Source organism: Zootoca vivipara, chromosome 14 (genome assembly GCF_965207765.1).
Source record: "Zootoca vivipara chromosome 14, rZooViv2.hap1.1, whole genome shotgun sequence".
Taxonomy (NCBI): domain Eukaryota; kingdom Metazoa; phylum Chordata; class Lepidosauria; order Squamata; family Lacertidae; genus Zootoca; species Zootoca vivipara.
The window spans coordinates 3,010,602-3,030,176 of record NC_142597.1 but is presented as its reverse complement, the minus strand read 5'-3'; the positions used below and the strand labels follow the sequence as shown (position 1 = coordinate 3,030,176).

General features: G+C 47.7%; 1 protein-coding gene across 4 annotated transcripts in view; it reads right to left on the bottom strand.

Moving 5' to 3' along the window:
- The window catches only part of SORBS3 (sorbin and SH3 domain containing 3), a 69,710-nt gene extending 53,746 nt beyond the window's left edge, over positions 1-15,964 (bottom strand). For 2 of the 4 annotated variants that reach the window (XM_035138896.3, XM_088657773.1), the window contains exon 1: positions 15,456-15,964. The gene's annotated coding sequence lies outside the window, so the exon portion shown is untranslated. Of the gene's footprint in view, positions 1-1,563; positions 2,031-8,169; positions 8,327-15,455 lie in introns of those variants that run through there. The other 2 variants (XM_088657772.1, XM_088657771.1) reach the window with 2 other exon arrangements.
- Positions 15,965-19,575: the final 3,611 nt, after the last annotated feature.

Sequence of the window (19,575 nt, the reverse complement as noted above, 5' to 3'; positions counted from 1 at the left end):
ACTATCTCCATATATTTTACTTGTAGTGGGATATAACCGTATTGTTGTTAAATAATGATTTTTTGGAATATCACATAGAGACTCAACTACAATTAGGGCACACATTAGCTAATGATGCTAAAATGCCATTGATCACAAAAGGCTAAATAATCTGCCACAAAATCTGCAACAGTACAATCAGGCAACATTTTCTGACTGGAGACAGCCACTGTTGCACATATAACAAAAGAATAATTTGTTTTTATCACTGTGCAACCTCCCTGCCACACACTTTTCTGTTATGATGGGATCTATTCTTAAAGCACTTTCCAAACTGCATTAAATTGTGCTACCAAGCCCATGCTGTTAAATCCTATGGCCGCAGACCAATGCATTGTGTGTTTATTCAGGACTCGAAAGTGGTGCACAGAAGCAGAGCATCAAATTCCCTTCAGCTTCTGCTTTCCTTTTTCAGCTGCCTGAGAGCCATAGTTTGGTCACTGTGTAACAGCTACATCCCAAAGCAGCGGTTGGGGGGGGGGGCTAACCTGTGGCCCTCCAGATGCTGTTAGATTCCAGCTCGCATCAGCCCTAGACAGCACGGTCAATGGTCAGTGGTAGAGGTAGTGGTTGAGGTCCAGTAATATCTGAAGAGCTACAGGTGAGGCTCCCCACCCCCGTCATAAACAGAACCATAGAATGTAGAACCACAGAACCATTATCAGTAATGGTTGGTACTGAAAAACAGCAGCGTGCAACCACAGGGGAGCGTTGCATGTATTCTAGGCTATGGCATCCTCTCCGTTTATTTATTTTATTTGACAAAATGTAAATACCACTTAATAATATTTAAAAACAAAAACAAACCCTACAGTGGTGCCTCGACTTATGAATTTAATCCGTTCTGAAGGCACCTTCGTAGGTCGAAAAATTCGTAAGTCGAAAAGCGCCATTGGAAACGCGATTTCCCATAGGAATGCATTGGAAACGGAAAAATTCGTAAGTCAAAGCAACCCCATCTAAAAATTCGTAAGTTGAAAAAACCCTACCTAAAACCGCCGCAATATCCGTTCGGATGTCGAGAAATTCGTAAGTGGGCGGCCATTTGCCCCACTCGTAAGTAAAAAAATTCAGTTGTTGAGTTGTTCGTAAGTCGAGGTACCACTGTATTTGATTTACATAAACATAGAGTGAGTGTGATGGCCATGAGGCCAGGCCTCCACATTGCCACTACTTCGGAAGTATGAGTCAAGCACATACAGGAATTTTATGTTTAAAGCAAACCACTCTGACACCCTGCTGCAACAAATCCACTTTAAAGCACAATAGTATTTTTATGGTTATGAAAGCAATGGGGAAACAGATTGAAAAGTGTGGGATGAATGAGTGATTAACAGAAGACATACAAACGTCCTGCAAACAAATCAAGATGAATGCTCATTGTTGCATAACCTCATCACAAAATAAATCAAAACTATTGCTCAATAAAGATCAGATACAGTCTAACGTTCACATGCTGAGGTCATCTGGAGCCACCCTGAATTGAGTGTGCTCTTTAGAACACATTGCAAAAATCCTACTTACAGTACTCTGCTCAGTGTGGCCTTCAGACGTTTCCTCCAAAACCAGGACCTGGCAGTGTGGCTGTCCACAACATGCAAGATTTGATTTCCATGACTGACAAGTTGATGGGAGGGCCATTTCACGAAGCTAAAAACTTTGAAAATTGCTGCTATAAACAAAACAAAACAAAAACCCCTGAGTAGCTGAGAGAGAGAGAGAGAGAGAGAGAGAGATGTTGAGAAAGTCCCATACAATCAGTTGCATTTGTGTCCTGTTTTACAGGGAGAGGAAAACCTCAAAGTGCCTCTTTATCTTCTTTACCTAGGGTGGCAGATCTTTGCCAGCCCTGGAGAGAAGAGGGAGCCAACACACCTTACGTTTTGCCACCCAAACGGGTGCCCGCTCCCACCCAGTTTTTCTGCTCTCCAGCCTGCTAAACTCTGCCAGAGAAGCAGAGAGGAAATGACTTGCGTTCTCTATGTGTAGCAATTTGAAGGACCTGCCAGCCTCGCTGGTGTAGCTGGCAACTCATGCACACAAACATTTCCACCCCCTCCAAGGAAAATACTTTGCAGGAAGCAGGGATGGAAGGTGGCAAGGGCAGCATGCCTGAGCAGGAAAAGAAAAGGGAGAAACCACCTGCTGGGAATATGATCTGGCATGCTGCTGTTACTGATGCACTAACAGACAGCGAGCATGGCAGTTGGAGGTCTGGAGGTCGCCTTGGAGGAAGGCTATTCAAAGTATTGGTGCTGGCCTTTAAAAGCCCTAAACAGCCTCGGTCCTGCAGACCTGAAGAAGCGTCTCCACCCCCATCATTCAGCCTGGACACTGAGGTCCAGCTCCAAGGGCCTTCTGGCGGTTCCCTCCCTGTGAGAAGTGAGGTTATAGGGAACCAGGCAGAGGGCCTTCTCGGCCTGCCCTATGGAACGCCCTCCCATCAGATGTTAAAGAGATAAAGAACTATACAAATTTTAGAAGACATCTAAAAGCAGCCCTGTGCAGGGAAGCTTTTGGTGTGTCATGTTGCATTGTGTTTTCACTATTTTGTTTGTTGGGAACTGCCCAGAGTGGCTGGGGGAACCCAGTCAGATGGGTGGCAAACAAAGATGATGATGAACAACAACATGAAGGAAATGAAGTGTGTCCTAGTAGGGCCTACACCACAATCTTATATCTGTCTACTCAAAAGTAAGTTCCACTGAGTTCAGTAGAGCTTACTCCCAAGTACAGTAAGTGGGTATAGGATTGCAGCCTCAGCCTCTCTTCAGGCCTCTTCAGGCAGCACTTGAACCCACTTTCCAGCTCCAGCACATGTGAACACAACACTCTGCACAACCAATTTAAACTGGCCGAGAAATTGTATAAAACCAGGTTGATGGCTGCAGCATCTGCATGTTGCTCCCCGTCTGGATTCTGCCAACAATTCAACAATCTGAAGACTGAACCTTGGAGTGCCTCTTTTGAGAAATCTAGTGGGCGGCTGGGGAGGACTAACAAACAGGGTGGCAAAACCTGCAGTGCCAAACCTGGTGCTGTTCCTGTCCTGCCTGCTACAAGGAATTTTAACAAGGAGAAATGTAAAGTACTAGACTTGGGCAAAAAAAATGAAAGGCACAAATACAGGATGGGTGACACCTGGCTTGAGAGCAGTACATGTGAAAAGGATCTAGGAGTCTTGGTAGACCACAAACTTGACATGAGTCAGCAGTGTGATGCAGCAGCTAAAAAGCCAATGCAATTCTGGGCTGCATCAATAGGGGTATAGCATCTAGATCAAGGGAAGTAATAGTACCACTGTATTCTGCTCTGGTCAGACCCCACCTGGAGTACTGTGTCCAGTTCTGGGCACTACAGTTCAAGAAGGATACTGACAAGCTGGAACGTGTCCAGAAGAGGGCAACCAAAATGGTCAAAGGCCTGGAAATGATGCCTTATGAGGAACGGCTTAGGGAGCTGGGTATGTTTAGCCTGGAGAAGAGAAGGTTAAGGGGTGATATAATAGCCATGTTCAAATATATAAAAGGATGTCATATAGAAGAGGGTGAAGGGTTGTTTTCTGCTGCTCCAGAGAAGCAGAAACAGAGCAATGGATTCAAGCTACAAGAAAGAAGATTCCACCTAGGACAACAACAATACCACTTCCTGCTCTGCCACAATTATGGAGGTGGAAAGCATCAACAGGAAGGAAGAGAAGGTTCTGGACTGTGAGAAGAATGGTACACAGTGGGACTTGATTTTGACAACAATTCTGGAAATGACAGAGGAAATTCGCAATCCTAAAGGTGTTGCAACAAGCATGGATGAGAGGATTGATGAATTAATAGAACTGAATTTTGAAATGGATGATCCATATGAATACAGGGAGGAAGAAGAGGAAGAAGAATCAGGGGAAGGACTAGAAGAAGACGCATGCTGTGACTTGATTTTAGGGGAAATTCTGGAAATGACAGAGGAGAACTGCAACCCTGAAGGAAATGCAACAACTACGGGAAAGAAGACTGCTGAACCAACAAAACTGAATTTTGAGATAGAAGAGGAAGAAGATGGGTGGGAGGAGAAGTTGAGGTTTCTGCCGAGGAGAGAGAAAAGAGCCTCGAACTACCAGCTGATCTTTGTTCCTCTTGCTTTTTCAGCTGACTACAAATAGGAGGGAGATGTCCACAGGGTGACAAACAAGAAATTATATGGGCGGCAGCAGTGAAAGTGAGGGGGCTAAGAGCTATGTTCCTTAAATATACTATTAGCTATTGTTGTTAAGCAACCACTCTTGCTTAAAGATGCTATTAAGGTGCAATTTCCTATTCGGGTAACTTCTCTGTCCACCCATGTAGCGATGCTGCCCCTCACTCAGTGCATACAATGGCATAACGAGGCCGGGATTGGGTTACAATTCAATTAGGGGAGCATTCGATTTGGTTCACATTTTAATGCATACCTACCTAAATTGCACTTCTTCAAACATTACACAAACCAAAATACCTTTGACATTTGCACTTCTCTAAATTTTGCAATGCAGTTCTCCGGCCAAGCAACGGACACACCTCAAATAAGTATTGTGGATGGGCAAAACTGCCAGGAGCAAATATGCTATGGCTTGTTTTCTTGGCCCAGCTCTTGCCTTCTAAACAAGACCTCAAATATCATGGCAACAAAGTTTTTAGAAGGTTGCTTGCTTGCCCACACACATAGAATGCATGATTAACTGAAAAATGGAAGAGAAGTGCAGAGCTCTTCCAACTGAGCAATACTTCTCTGCTTGGTTACTTCTGAAGGTGGAATAAAGTAACAGTATTATACTAGCAGGTTAGACTTTTAATCCTTCTAACCCAATATTCCCTGAAAGATGATGGATCTCCAAAGTCTCTCAAGACAAGGGTATTTCCTGTTATCCTGGTGATTCTCCAAACTTAGGGGTGAGGTCTGGAATAGGATCTGGCTAGCAAGCTGGACCCAGACCTCCCGCATCCCTGTAGGTGAGTGTCAATCATCAGGTGACCCAAAATATTCCCCCTCCTGCTTTTGCTGGTGCAGCTCAAGCCACTGGCAGGAGAGGATCTTTTGCATTGCCAGCTTTGCTTCAGACTGACAATGCAAAAAAGGAACTATTTCTGAAAAACAATGCTTCCAGCTCATTATTTCCAGTGGGGTGGTCTGCAAAAGCTTATGCCATAATACACTTGCCAGTCTTTAAAGTATTTTGCTGCATTATTTGGCACTCTGACGTGTCAGCATCTATATATATATATATATATATATATATATATATATATATATATAAATGTAAAATGTCCATGTTTGTGTGTCTCCACTTTTCTCCAAAACCGATTGAACGTGCGTTGAAATTTGGAGACAACATCACATGCGAATATGTGAGTGTTTGCATACACTTTGTGTAGACAAATGTCTCACCTGTGGCAGGTAAAACTGTTTTTCGAAAACACAACTCCACACAGCGCCATCTATTGGGCATCGATGTGACAGACGCTATACTACATGCATCACACAACAGAGGCTGTTGGGAGCGATTACCTGGCAACTCCTTCTCCGAGGGCGGGGGCCGGATCCTGACATCAGCAAACTCAGCATGCTGGAACTGCCACCACGGCGACTCATGCTCCAAGGGCGACGGCCGGATCCTGCCCCCTGGCCCACCAGGTCCCGCTGGGACCATGAGGTATGCGGGGGGCAGGGGGGGAACGCTGGCAGAGAGTGCAGGAGACCCATGGCTTTCGGGGACCCTCAATGGGTTGGGACGGGGTGGGGGGATTTACCACAACGCCCTTGGGGGACCATGAAATGGGGGGCCATGGGTACCTTCTCTACTTTCACTACAACCCCCTTATCTGTGTCTTATCTACAGACGAAACACACGTCCATTCTTAGCCTCAGCCACAGCAACAGCTAGTGCTTTATAATTTTTATTCCACTTCACCTAACCTATGAAACAAATGGAATAATTCTGCATGTATGTGGGGACTTATGCAGATATAGTGATTTGCCCCCAAGTTACCCACTGGGACACTGTCAAAGGCAGACCTTACACCCAGATGTCCTTGACCAGAGAGCTGCCCTCTGTCCTTAGGATTTGAGGATCTTATAAGCAAAGCCCTGCTAAAACAAACCAAAGCTGTGTCTGATCCAGCATCCCATTCTCCTAGTCGCTAACCAGATGCATGCTAGAAGCCACAAGCCGGGCCTGAGAGCAAGAGCCCTTTCCTCACTCGTAATCCAGCAAGTGGGATTCAGAGACAGCAGCCTTGGACAGAGAGCCCAAACACTCTCAGAAAGAGCAGCAGGAACTGCTGGAAAGTGGGCCTGGGAGGAGGGGAGCAGCGACAGCACGGCTGCCTGTGTTTTCGATTCTGAGCTGCGTGAAGATTTTTGCAATGTGGCTCTCCTACTTAGAGAGGCTTTGGGCAGCTGTGCCGTGTATTACTAGGTGCCAAATCCATTCCCACCCCCAGTCCCTGCAAGTGTGCCACGTCCCACCATCCTGAGAACCAACCCTCATTCCCCCTCTCCAAACCGCTATGAAGGGGGGGGGTGTCTCCCCAAGAACCAGGTGCCAATAAACATGCCTCCAGCCACAGCATTACTCACCCCAACCTACTTATCTTTCTTTTGCAAAGTTTCTGGCTCCCTCTGGGGAGATGCTGGCATGGCCCTTTCTTGCAGGGTGGGGGCGATCTGGATTTCATTACTTGTTGCAGCCAATTCTGTTGTTCCTTTCTGCTTTCCATGTAAACATTTCCATTCCCCACCCAAATGTTCCCCACCCCACCCCCAGATTGCACAGCTAATGTTTATCCTTGATCAGTGTTAGCAACTGCCCCCTTTGGCTTCAGACTGGGTGTCTCCTCTGCAAAATATCTCTCTACCTTGGACAACAAACTGAGGGATAGGGCGGTCAAATACCCAAGAATACAAATCTGCTTTACAGCAACTCAGTTCCCCCATGGCTAGCACTATCTACGCAGACAGACAGCAGCTCTCCAGGCTGCAGAGTCCTTTCCTGGCTAGCTGCATCTAGTGGAGATGTCAAGGGAGGATGTGCTTCACAAAGCAGGGGCTTGGGGGGAACAGTACACCCTCTCTTTTGGAGAGAGACGTGTGGTGTGCATGTGGCTGAGGTCAAGGACAACGGGCCTAGACTGGTTATACGCACTAACCAGCTGGCATAGAGTGAGATGCCTGCTCTAAAGACAGCTGCTTGCAGCAGCATTGTAAATGTTATCTTTACAAATAATGCATGTTCCTTGGGAGAAAAGGGAAAGTCTTGCTTCTTCTCAGAGAAAAGAGCTCATGCTCTGCAGCTGAGCCATAGGCCCTTCCCGGAATACACCTAATCTAATAATGGACTAAACAAGGGACTGAAAACTGCCATTTGCTTGCCTGTCTGTCTGCAAACCCCCTACCAACCAGCCCTCACCACCTGAGCTGCTGGGGTATCAGTTCACATCATGTTCACAAACTGATCATTACTGGCAGGGCTCTTTTTCAGCCAGAACTTGCAAGAACTCAGTTCCAGCACCTCTCAGGAACAAGGGAGGCGTTTTGGTACCTCTTTCCCTAGAAAAATAGCGCAGAACTAGTGAGGAGGGAAACTGCAAACAGCATGTTTCCAAACAGGGCTGCATCTAAATAATAGTAAAACATGGTTGCGTATATATCATACATTTAAAGCACCCCACCCCAACCCCCAAAAGAGAAACCTGGAAACTGTAGTTTGCTAAGGGTTCTGGGAATGGTGAGGTGTAACAACAGCTCCCAAGACTCAGGTGTGTGCGTGCTTTAAGGTATGGTGTGCCTGCAGCCAGTGAGTATGGCTAGGAAAACCTCACACAAGGTGTTGAAGAGGGGAGGGGAAATGGCGGCCCTTCAGATATTTGATTTTATATGTTGTGGTCTTGTTGTGAACTGCCCCGAGACCTCTGGGTATAGGGCGATGTATAAGTTGAATAAATAATAATAATAACAACTATAATATTGCTGGACTACAACTCCCTTGCATCCCAGCATGTCCAATGGTGAGAAATGATGGGATTTGCTCTCCTTACGACGAAGTTCTAGAAAAAGGAGAGCCCAGGATGAAACAAACTAATCCAGGGCTGGCCAACAGGGCACCTTCCAGGCGTTGTTTCCTCTTGCTCCCTTCAGCCCCAGCCAGCATCACCAATGGCCAGGAATGATGGCTGCTGTAGTCCAACAACTTCTAAGGGCTCCTGATCAAAGTGGCAGCGAGTCCAGAGGCAGGATGAGGGAGCAGAGGAAAGAGTGGGCCCTAAGAAACAGGAAACATACGGTAGGAAGAACAAAGAAAGGAAGATCAGCAAACAAGAAAGGAGAAGCTGTGAGCAAGAAGAACTGTGGTGAGTGGACCGGATGAAGACAGATACGCTGAATAGAAAAACCGGCTGAGTGGGTGAGGGATGTGATACGGGATAAGTGGGGACCTCACAAAAGACATGCTGAAAGCCAGTCGGACAACCGGAAAACAAGTTACCTCCGAGGATGTGGACAGGCTGCTTGGACTAGTGAAACTGACCACCTGTCTCCTTGACCCTTGCCCATCCTGGCTCATAAAAGCAAGCCTGGAAAGGCTGGGTAACGGGCTCCGCAGAGTGGTGAATGCTTCTCTCTGTGAGGGAGCCTTCCCAGACCCACTGAAAGAGGCAATCATTAAACCACTTCTTTGAAAAACAGCTTTAGACCCGGCCAATATGGCCAACTATTACCCAGTCTCAAATCTTCCATTCTTGGGCAAGGTGATTGAGCGGGTGGTTGCTGAATAACTTCAACCACGTCTGGAGGATGCGGACCATTTGGATCACTTCCAATCAGGATTTGGGCCTCATCATGGGACTGAAACTGCCTTGGTCGCACTGGTCGATGATCTTCGGCAAGCCAAGGACAAAGGTGAGAGCTGTTTCCTAGTTCTGGATCTCTCAGCGGCCTTTGATACCATCGACCAAGGAATCCTTCTGGAATGTCTAGAGGAGCTGGGGGCACGATTATACAGTGGTTCCGCTCCTTCCTCCTGGGCCGTGTCCAGAAAGTGGTGTCGGAGGATGAGTATTCAGACCCCTAAGCTCTCACTTGTGGGGTGCCTCAGGGTTCCATCCTCTCCCCCATGATTTTTAACATCTACATGCAGCCGCTGGGAGAGAACATCAGGGGGTTTGGGCTGGGTGTTCATCAGTATGCAGATGATACCAAGCTCTACCTCTCTTTTAAATCGGAACCAGTGAAGGCGGTGAAGGTCCTGTGTGAGTGCCTGGAGGCAATTGGAGGATGGATGGTGGCTAATGGATTGAGGTTGAATCCTGACAAGACAGAAGTACTGTTTTGGGGGGACAGGGGGCGGGCGGGTGTGGGGGACTCCCTGGTCCTGAATGGGGTAACTGTGCCCCTGAAGGACCAGGTGCGCAGCCTGGGAGTCATTTTGGACTCACAGCTGTCCATGGAGGCGCAGGTCAATCTGTGTCCAGGGCAGTTGTCTACCAGCTCCATCCGGTACACAGGCTGAGACCCTACCTGCCTGCAGACTGTCTCACCAGAGTGGTGCATGCTCTGGTTATCTCCCGCTTGGACTACTGCAATGTGCTCTACGTGGGGCTACCTTTGAAGGTGACCCGGAAACTACAACTAATCCAGAATGCGGCAGCTAGACTGGTGACTGGGAGCGGCCGCTGGGACCACATAACACTGGTCTTGAAAGACCTACATTGGCTCCCAGTATGTTTCTGAGCAGAATCCAAAGTGTTGGTGCTGACCTTTAAAGCCCTAAACGGCCTCAGCCCAGTATACCTAAAAGAGCGTCACCACCCCCATTGTTCTGCCTGGACACTGAGGTCCAGTGCCGAGGGCCTTCTGGCGGTTCCCTCGCTGCGAGAAGCCAAGTTGCAGGGAACCAGGCAGAGGCCCTCTCTTCTCGGTGGTGGCGCCTGCCCTGTGGAATGGCCTCCCATCAGATGTCAAGGAAATAAACAACTATCCAACTTTTAGAAGACATCTGAAGGCAGCTCTGTTTAGGGAATTTTTTAATGTTGGAAGTTTTATTCTGTTTTTAATGTTCTGTTGAAAGCCGCCCAGAGTGACCGGGTAAACCCAGCCAGATGGGGAGAGTAGAAATAATAAATTATTATTATCATTATTAAGTGCAGGAGAAAGCTTTACATGGTTTGGTAGAAAGTTGAAACAGACTCTCAGCAGATGCACCTCCTGCTGCTGCCCACCCCCTTGGTGTGTTTCTGCCTAGCTGGAATGTGCTCTGGTAATTCTGACGGTGCCTCTTTTGCCTGGACAGAAGTTGGTCGGGGCTGGGTGAGCATTTGCAGAAACTAGCCTCCTGTACAAAGGAGGAAAATACATGGATTGTGCTGCCCATTTCTGCCTCTGCTCCTGCCCCCCCCGAAGGCTACTCAGAAGGAAATAGATCCCCACCCCTTGAAGGATGGTCTTATATGAATGGTTGGGGACTCCTGGCCCTGCAGGGCTTCTGACAAAACAATAGCCGCCCTTACTTAAAATTTAGCCCCTTGCAAGCTTGTGGCATCGGCTGCCCTATGCCTGTTCTTTAGTAGAAGGTGGGAAGCAGAAAGGGGGGGCGCATCTCAGGAGTTTTTCAGACAAAATCTACGAATCTCCTGACTTTAGATCAAAAGCCAATTTGCTGCAGAGCAACCATCAAAATTGCTCCCGTTTCAGAGCATCCCATGACCCTCTGAGCAAACAGAAGTGCCTTTGCTAAGTTGACAAGCTGGAAGGAATTCTGAGGAGGGTTAGAAAGATAAAGAGCACCAGAAAGCCCACTCTAGAAAGGAAAAGTTGAAGGAGATTACAGTGGTACCTCAGGTTACAAACGCTTCAGGTTACAGACTCCGCTAACCAGGACATGGGCGTAGGCAGGGGGGCAGGAGGGGGCAATTGCCCCCCCTAGAAGCAGGGCCGCTGGCCAGCCTGCCCCACTGCCCGCCCAGTGCCGTCTCCCTTCTCCCTGGCTGGCTGTGGGGCGGGCGGAGGGAAAGCACCAGAGCCGCGCAAAGCGTTTGGCTGGCTTTCCCTCCCTCCGCCCCACAGCCAGCAAGGGAGAAGGGAGACGTCCCTTCTAGCCGGCTGGCTGTGGGGCGGGCAGAGGGAAAGCCAGGCAACTGCTTTGCGCGGCTCTGGGGCTTTCCCTCCACCTGCCCCAGCGATTGCAGAGGGGGAGGAGGGGATCGGAGCAGCCCGATTTCGGGCTGATCCTGGCTCCCCCTCGTCCCTGCCGATCGCGGAGGGGGAGGAGGGAGTCGGAGCAGCCCGATTTCGGGCTGATCCTGGCTCCTCCTCATCCCTTCCGATCGCGGAGGGGGAGGAGGGAGTCGGAGCAGCCCGATTTCGGGCTGATCCTGGCTCCCCCTCGTCCCTGCCAATCGCGGAGGGGGAGGAGGGAGTCGGAGCAGCCCGATTTCGGGCTGATCCTGGCTCCCCCTCGTCCCTGCCGATCGCGGAGGGGGAGGAGGGAGTCGGAGCAGCCCGATTTCGGGCTGATCCTGGCTCCTCCTCGTCCCTTCCGATCGCGGAGGGGGAGGAGGGAGTCGGAGCAGCCCGATTTCGGGCTGATCCTGGCTCCACCTTGTCCCTGCCGATTGCGGAGGGGGAGGAAGGAGTCGGAGCAGCCCGAAATCGGGCTGCTCCGATGTGGCCCCGCCCCTTGGCCCCCGCCCCTTGCCCCCCCTGATTTTCATCCTGGCTACGCCCCTGAACCAGGAAGTAGTACCTCGGGTTAAGAACTTTGCTTCAGGGTGAGAACAGAAATTGTGCTCTGGTGGCACGGCAGCAGCAGGAGGCCCCATTAGCTAAAGTGGTGCTTCAGGTTAAGAACAGTTTCAGGTTAAGAACGGACCTCCAGAAGGAACTAAGTTCTTAACCAGAGGTACCACTGTATTATAAACAGCCCAGGAAGAGGAAAACCCCCACAAGGGAGCACATGGACAGACGTCAGCAAAAAATAAAAGTATGAATTACTCCTCATAAAGTCCGGAAGGCACAAAACAAGCAATGATGCATTTAAATAAAAGGAAAGGGGCAACTGAGGAAATATTTTAAGTGAAATTAACCAATTAACCAGTGAAATAAATGGTTAATTGGGAATGAAGGTGAATCTCATTCCTTGGAGCATTTCAAGAACAGACTGAAGAGCACCTAGTGTGGGCACTTTGACAAAGGAGGCAGAAGAGGATTCTGATTTGTGCATACACTGAGGTGATATAGGGTGGGAGTTTGAGGTGGCTGTTCTTCTTAGAGGTGCAACAGGCCTGCAAGGCCTCTGTTCTTCCCTTTGCTTTCACCTTGACAATGCACTGCCTGTGCTCTAGATAGCCATTAATGCTGCTGCCAACACCTCCTTTATTGCAGTAAACTCTCATTTTACACACATGTGACTTGGGTGATTTCAACCGTACACGGGCGAAGGATGGCTGGTTGAAACTGTGAAAGTCAAGCCCCAAGCAAGGCGAAGCGTTGAAAAGCTCTTCACACGCTGGGTCCACTCATGGTTACCCATGGGCTTTGAAGCTCCAGGCCCTGCGTGCTGGGCAAGACCAGCTCTGGGAGTGCTGGAGATGCTCTCTCCCCACACCCACCCACTAGCCACAGGCCGGCTCCAAGGATTTGGCTATATGCAATTTCCAAGCCTTAACATAACCCCTGGAACAATGGGTAGGATTCAACATCACATTAGTACAGCCATTCCGTCAGCTCTAGTCTAGTACAGTATCTCTGCTTGCCAGACGGCACAATTTTCCCTCTCCCCCTGTGAAATGTTCTGTGGGTTCTCCCAACACTCCAGAGCAGATTTGGGAGAAGCAGGAGGATCACTGCAGCAGTGCGAGTCTGTGAGCTGCCTTCTGCTGGTGCACCAGGTTAGCTGAATCCAGCCCAACATCTTTAGGATTTTTTAGCTGCTGTGAAAGGTAAAGGGACCCCTGGCCATTAGGTCCAGTCGTGATCGACTCTGGGGTTGTGGCGCTCATCTCGCGTTATTGGCCGAGGGAGCCAGCGTACAGCTTCCAGGTCATGTGGCCAGCATGACAAAGCCGCTTCTGGAGAACCAGAGCAGTGCACGGAAATGCTGTTTACCTTACCTATTTATCTACTTGCACTTTGACGTGCTTTTGAACTGCTAGGTTGGCAGGAGCTGGGACCGAGCAACAGGAGCTCACCCCGTCATGGGGATTAGCTGCTGTGGTTTTCTACTATTTTAATGCACTTGCAATTTTGATATGTCATCAGCCACCCTGCTTGGTATATTTACACTAGAAGGGCAGGAAATAAATGCCCAAATAAATAAATAATCTGATCTAAGCATAGGTCTGGCTGGTTCCAATATACCCAATCATATGTGCAAGTTCTGCCTAGCACAGACCCACAATTTCCCACAGCTGGAAAAATAACATGTTTTAATGTTCAGTTTAAATATTTTCTAGTTTGTTCCCAAACCCTAATACGCTTTGGTAGCTGGAAAACAGCCCTGAGGTGCAGTTCCATTTGCTGCACCTACAAAATACAATTTTCTTCAAAGCTCATATGCCTGTCAAATAAAACACCTTCCACTTGCCATACAGCTGTCAGGAGATCTATGTTTTCATGCTACATTTTCCAACACCCTGCTGTGACCCCCCCCCACTCCTGTTTTCCTAATTTAGTTACACTTGCAAGCAGAAAATAGACAGCAGGCTAAATCGGGCTGAATGTGGCCCTTCAGACAACCATCCCTTGCAGGCAGCCTGGTCAGTGGTATGGAATCATGGGAATTGTAGTGCAGCAGCCTCTGCAGAGCCACAGACTCTCCTGGAGGACGAAATAAGGACAAGAGAAGGAAAGGGAAGACAGACAAGTGCCTCTTTAATTTATATTAAATCCTGTCAGGGTTACTTCACTTCTCCCTACATTCTCTATAGGGCAGATTGAGGTTGAATCCTGACAAGACAGAAGAACTGTTCTGGGGGGATGGGGGGGGCTGGTGTGGAGGACTCCCTGGTCCAGAAAGGGGTAACTGTACCCCTGAAGGACCAGGTGCGCAGCCTGGGAGTCATTTTGGACTCACAGCTGTCCATGGAGCCACAGGTTAATTCTGTGTCCAGGGCAGCTGTCTATCAGCTCCATCTGGTATGCAGGCTGAGACCCTACCTGCCCGCAGACTGGTGCATGCTCTAGTTATCTCCCACTTGGACTACTGCAATGCGCTCTACGTGGGGCTACCTTTGAAGGTGACCCGGAAACTGCAACTAATCCAGAATGCGGCAGCTAGACTGGTGACTGGGAGCAGCCGCCGAGACCATATAACAGTGGTCCTGAAAGACCTACATTGGCTCCCAGTACATTTCCAAGCACAATTCAAAGTGTTGGTGCTGACCTTTGAAGCCCTAAACGGCTTCGGCCCATTGTACCTGAAGGAGCGTCTCCACCCCCATCGTTCAACCCAGACACTGGGGTCCAGCGCTGATTGCCTCCTGACGGTTCCCTTGCTGCAAGGAGCGAAGTTACAGGGAAACAGGCAGAGGGCCTTCTCGGTAGTGGCACCCACCCTGTGGAACACCCTCCCATCAGATGTCAAGGAAAGATCTGACTTTCAGAAGACATCTAAGGCAGCCCTGTTTAGGGAAGTTTTTTAATGTTTGATGTTTTATCAGATGGCCTTCTTGGTAGTGGTGCCCACCCTGTGCAACACGCAACACCCTCCCATTAGCTGTCACACAGATAAACTACTATATCATTTTTAGAAAGCATCTAAAGGCAGCCCAGTATAGGGAAGCTTTGAATGTTTAATAGATTATTGCATTTTAATGTTCTGTTGGAAGCTGCCCAGAGTGGCTGGAGAAACTCAGCCGGATGGGTGGGGTATAAATTATAATATTTATTTTATTATTATTATTATTATTATTATTATTATTATTATTATTATTATTATTATTATTATTATTATTCCAGCTGTGGAGGGGCAACCAAATCATCACAACTCAACCCAAAAAGCATTTTTTTTGGGGGGGGGAGGAATCCACTTAACTGTCGGCATATTAATGTGGTTGCAACAAAAATCCCAGCCTCTTTCCTTCACTTGGGAGCCGTTCTGTAACTCCTGGAAGTCTTAGCAACCTCTAGGCAACTCGTGGATTCCGCTTCAGACGCGCACCCGTGGCCGCCCGTGCCAAGAGCGGCGTCCTTCTGCGCCCGCCGGGCCAGAGCCTTCTTTTCGCCCTTGGGCGGCAGGAATTCAGGCTGAGGTGGCAGCCTGGCACGGAGATCAAGAGGCGCACGCCACGCACCACCCCCAACTTCCGCGGAAGCCTCCTCCAGCTCGCCCTCCCGCAACCGCCTGCTCGCTCATTCCCACAACCTTCCTCGCGGAGATGAAGGGAGCCAGGTCCTACCTTCCGGAGGAATCTCGACGGCGGATCCCGCGGCGTTTGCGGACTAGGAGCCGCGAGCAGCCGCCTCTCCCGCAGAGCCTCCGCGCCTCGGGCCAAGTGTGCGAGCGGCGACGGCAGGAGGAGGCCGGCCGGCGAGGGCGCTCGTCGTCGGGGTCGGGGGACTTCCAGATTCACGCCGCGAGCTGCAGGGGGAGCAGCAAGTCGAGGCAGCGCAGCTGCACTGCAGAAAGAGGGGAAAGAAGGAGGGGGAAGGCAGGCAGCCTCCTTCGCTGCGCTCCTCGCGTGCCACTTCCACGCACCAGGGGAGGACAGTCAGCAGGGGCCCCGCAGTCAAGTAAATAAATAAAAACACGTCACTAACTGACCAATTGCGTCACAGATAACTCTGTTCTCTCCCCCCCGCCCCATAAAATTTTGGCCACGCCCATGCCAGGGGATTCCCACAGACTCTCGTGGAACATGGCAAGGCCTGTCAGGAAACTGCCGGGAAGAGTAATGGTCCCATTCAGTGGCTGGAAGAATCGTACCTTCCCAAGAGCAGCGGCGCTGGGATTTGGTTTAGGCGGCGGCAGCGCTGCTGGGCAAGGCAATGGGAAAGAAAGAGGCGCCTCCAGAGGCGGGTTGCCGGTGCCACTGAAGGCTGCCTTGGCCCCCGGGCACAGCAAGCCACGCGGAGCTGCTCCTGCCCGGCGATGCACATCATGGGGAGGGAAACCGCCCAGGCCCCCTGTGCTTGCTTTTGCTTATAGCCCAGCCTTCTTTGACATCCCTGATGCCCTCCAGGTGGGTTTTTATGGAGGGAGAGTGTTGCAGAGTGGGAAAGATGGGAGGCAGACACAGCTTCTTTAAGCAACAGCTCTTTATTACGGCAGTTATAACTGCTCCATGTTCTCTCTCTACAACAGATTAGCTTGCTGCCTTATATAATGTCAAGCAATTAGTAACAGTAACAAAGTCCAACAAACTAACCAATCATTGAACAACAGCTCTCAATCCTTCGGTTGCATACTGGTGGCCCAGAGTGAGAACTGCAGCCAATACACACACACACACACACACACACACACACACACACACACAGAGAGATCATAGATAGATAGATAGATAGATAGATAGATAGATAGATAGATAGATAGATAGATAGATGGATAGTTGGATAGTTGGATAGATAGATAGATAGATAGATAGATAGAGATAGACAGACATAATTGCAATTAAGTTTTTTAAAAAAATTATACATATAAAACAAAACAATTCCAAACATTAAAATACAGTGTTATTTCAAACCCTTAGACCTCCTTTCCTCCCTCCATGAGTTCCATCTTTAAGATTAAATTTACTGCATTTTTACCCTACCTATTACGGTATATGTGGGACGCGGGTGGCACTGTGGGTTAAACCACAGAGCCTAGGGCTTGCCGATCAGAAGGTCGACGGTTTGATTCCCCACGACGGGGTGAGCTCTCGTTGCTCTGTCCCAGCTCCTGCCAACCTAGCAGTTCAAAAGCATATCAAAGTGTAAGTAGACACCCTGTTTCTCCGAAAATAAGACATACCCATAAAATAAGCCGTAGCAGGATTTATAAGCATTTGCGCAATATAAGCCATACCCCGAAAATAAGACCTAGTGATTGGCGCAATTCTGGAGGGCGCCAAGGAAGAGGCTGGGCACGTAATAAAAATAAGACATCCCCTGAAAATAAGCCACCGTGTGCTTTTTTGAGGAAAAATAAATATAAGACGGTGTCTTATTTTCGGAGAAACACGGCAAATAGGTAGGAAGGTAAACGGCGTTTCCATGTGCTGCTCTGGTTTGCCAGAAGCAGCTTTGTCATGCTGGCCACATGACCCGGAAGCTGTATGCCAACTCCCTCGGCCAATAATACGAAATGAGTGCCGCAACCCCAGAGTCGGTCACGACCGGACCTAATGGTCAGTAGTCCCTTTACCTTTACCTATTGTTGTTCTTTAGTCGTTTAGTCGTGTCCGACTCTTCGTGACCCCATGAACCAGAGCACGCCAGGCACTCCTGTCTTCCACTGCCTCCCGCAGTTTGGTCAGACTCATGTTTGTAGCTTCAAGAACACTGTCCAACCATCTCGTCCTCTGTCGTTCCCTTCTCCTAGTGCCCTCCATCTTTCCCAACATCAGGGTCTTTTCCAGGGAGTCTTCTCTTCTCATGAGGTGGCCAAAGTATTGGAGCCTCAGCTTCAGGATCTGTCCTTCCAGTGAGCACTCAGGGCTGATTCCCTTCAGAATGGATAGGTTTGATCTTCTTGCAGTCCATGGGACTCTCAGGAGTCTCCTCACAGCACCATAATTCAAAAGCATCAATTCTTTGGCGATCAGCCTTCTTTATGGTACAGCTCTTACTTCCATACATCACTACTGGGAAAACCATAGCTTTAAAGGCCCTACACCACAGCTCTAAATACTTATTTTTTATTTATTTATACCCTGTCCTTTCTTCCTAAAGGTTCTCAGGGCAGCAAACGCATCAGCCTTAACATAAGACCTTAAAATAATAATAATAATAAGACATATAAAAACAGTAACATATTCTCGCAGCTAAGTTTAAGGTTGCCAGGAGTAGAAACTTTCAAGAGTCTCCTCCAGCACCATAATTCAAAAGCATCAATTCTTCGGCGATAAGCCTTCTTTATGGTCCAGCTCTCACTTCCATACATCACTACTGGGAAAACCTTTACCTATTATATAACCATAATTACCGTTAAAAAATTCACATTACAAGTGACTTTACATCCCTGCCAAAGATTTTAACTGTTTACAGTGGTCTTTTAAATAAATTACAAATTTACTCCAGTCTTTAGAAAATACTTGATCTGGGGAGAATCTCCCCAAAATGCTGTTCCTCTTCCAAATGCTCCCTATTATAGATAAAAAGGATATATTTGAAAATTGGAGAAAGGATCTAAGTAAATTTATCTGGGAGGGCAAAAAAGCAAGAATACAATATAGACTGCTAACTGATATAAAAGAAAGAGGAGGGTGGGGGTACCGGATTTGAAGATATATTATGCGGCAGCAGGCTTATGTTGGATCAAAGATTGGATAAAACTTAGAAATAAAGAAGTATTAGATCTGGAAGGGTTTAGAAACACCGCAGGCTGGCATCTATATATATTGAATGAGAAAAAAGGAAATCTCAAGGAATTCTTGGATCATGCATTCAAAAAAGCATTATTAAAAATTTGGATGGATTATAAACATATTTTAAAATTGAAAACACCGTGGGTGGGTTTCGCCTGTAGAAATCACGGCCTTAAACAGCAGAATATATGATAAGGAATGGTTAACATACCAAGATTTATTAATAAAAGAAAAGGGGAAATTAATACTAAAACCATACCAACAAATTAAAGACCAATGTTCAAGCTGGCTACAATACCATCAAATGAAGAGCTTATTTAACAAACCTAGAGAGGCTGGATTTTCGGATAAAAAATCCAAATTACAAGAGATATTATTGGAGAATGAATTAAAACAATTGGCAAAATTATATAATCATCTATTAGAGTGGGAAATTAAAGATTAAGAAGTGAAATGTACAATGATAAGATGGGCACAGGATTTAGGCAGGCCAATCTATAGGGACCAATGGGATAAACTGTGGAGGGAGGGAATGAAATTTACGGCATGTACAAGCATAAAGGAAAATATGATGAAAATACGGTAGTATATAGGTGGCATCTCACGCCAGATAAAATTGCAAAAATTTATAAAACAAATTCAAAAAATTGTTGGAAGTGTAAGGATGAAATAGGCAATTACTTTCACTGCTGGTGGTTATGTGATAAAATATATGAATTTTGGAATAATGTATATGAAAATTTTAAAAAGATGCTACTGTATTACATTCGAGAAGAAATAGGAGATATTCTTGTTAAGTATGGTACCGGATAATGTTCCCAATGATAGGAGAAATATATTATTATATGCCTGTGCAGCGGCCCGCCTTCTTATAGCAAAAAACTGGAAAGGAGAGAAGGTACCAACGATTCATGAATGGCGAGTAAAACTAGTAGAATTTATGAATTTGGCCAAGATGACAGCAGCGATTAGAAATATATCGAAAGAAAAATGTAAAGCAGAATGAAAA